Genomic DNA, 1,088 nt, shown 5'->3' with positions numbered 1-1,088 from the left:
GACTTGGCGTACAGCTCGCAAACAAGAGGGCTCAGGACTCTTCGGTTTTGGCGGGCGGGCGGGGGGGGTGCGGGGGGGGGGGGGGGGGGTGCTGCGGAGGCGGGGCCTATCTTTAATTTACCTGGCAGGTATTTTCTCCTTGTATTCCAGCCACATGGCTTACATGCTCAGAGCGAAATTAAGGAGTCAGCTCTGGGCTGGCTTTTCAGGCTGTATACTGTCCTCTAGTGGTGCATCTCCTGCCCAGTACCATTTCCAGGGCTTGTTAGGGGACATGGCTCTCTGCTGGTTTAGATAACAGCTCCTTCCTCATTTAGGATTTCATCAAGGAGAAACCAAATTACACATACAAGGCACAAATGCAATAAAGCAGGCAGCCGGTTTGTAATTGCTTCATTAACATTAACTTTAACTAGCATGCTTAGCAGACGAGTACAACCGAGGTAACAGTTTGGTTTGGTCACTAGGCAAATGAGACATTTCTGAGACGTCCCAGGAGACTGCAGTGTGGGGACTAGAACGGGTTGTGTCCTGTCTTCACAGAACCGTCGCTGCAAGCAGCACAGGACATACTAGGAGCTTTCCCTGCTGCCCCACAGCCTCCTCACGGAACAGGGGAGATGAAGGCAAACCCCAGAGGAAATTCTAGGGCAACTGCAGCCACACAGTACCTGGGAGGCCACAGGTAGGATGGCAGCCGGCGAACTGAACTGGGACAGCAGTGCACGGCGTGGTGTACAGTGCTGCCAAACCTGGGCAACTGCGGGCTACAACTCAATTCGCATTTTCTTTACTCATGGCACACATGGAAGAAACTGTTGCCTTATGTTGGTCCCCAGCCCAGTTATCTGTAGTCTCGTCAGAAAATTTATTAGGTGGCTGTTTTGTTAGCTATTCTGTCACTTATAACCGTATCTATGATAAGTCACTCTTGTATACGTAGTTATGGCTTAACAGGAAAGTACTTAACTGGCTTTGCTTTTGAAAAGAATAAAGCACGACAATATAGATTTAAGTAATGGTTTGGCAATAAGCATAAATGAAAGGTAAAGAGGCCAGTCTTTACCTGACCAAAGCCAACAGCTATT

The sequence above is a fragment of the Monodon monoceros genome, unplaced genomic scaffold (assembly GCF_005190385.1).
Source record: "Monodon monoceros isolate NGI ecotype Baffin Bay Population unplaced genomic scaffold, NGI_Narwhal_1 Super_Scaffold_22, whole genome shotgun sequence".
In the NCBI taxonomy this organism is placed as follows: domain Eukaryota; kingdom Metazoa; phylum Chordata; class Mammalia; order Artiodactyla; family Monodontidae; genus Monodon; species Monodon monoceros.
The sequence above is the reverse complement of the archived record's forward strand: the minus strand, read 5'-3'. Positions refer to the sequence as shown.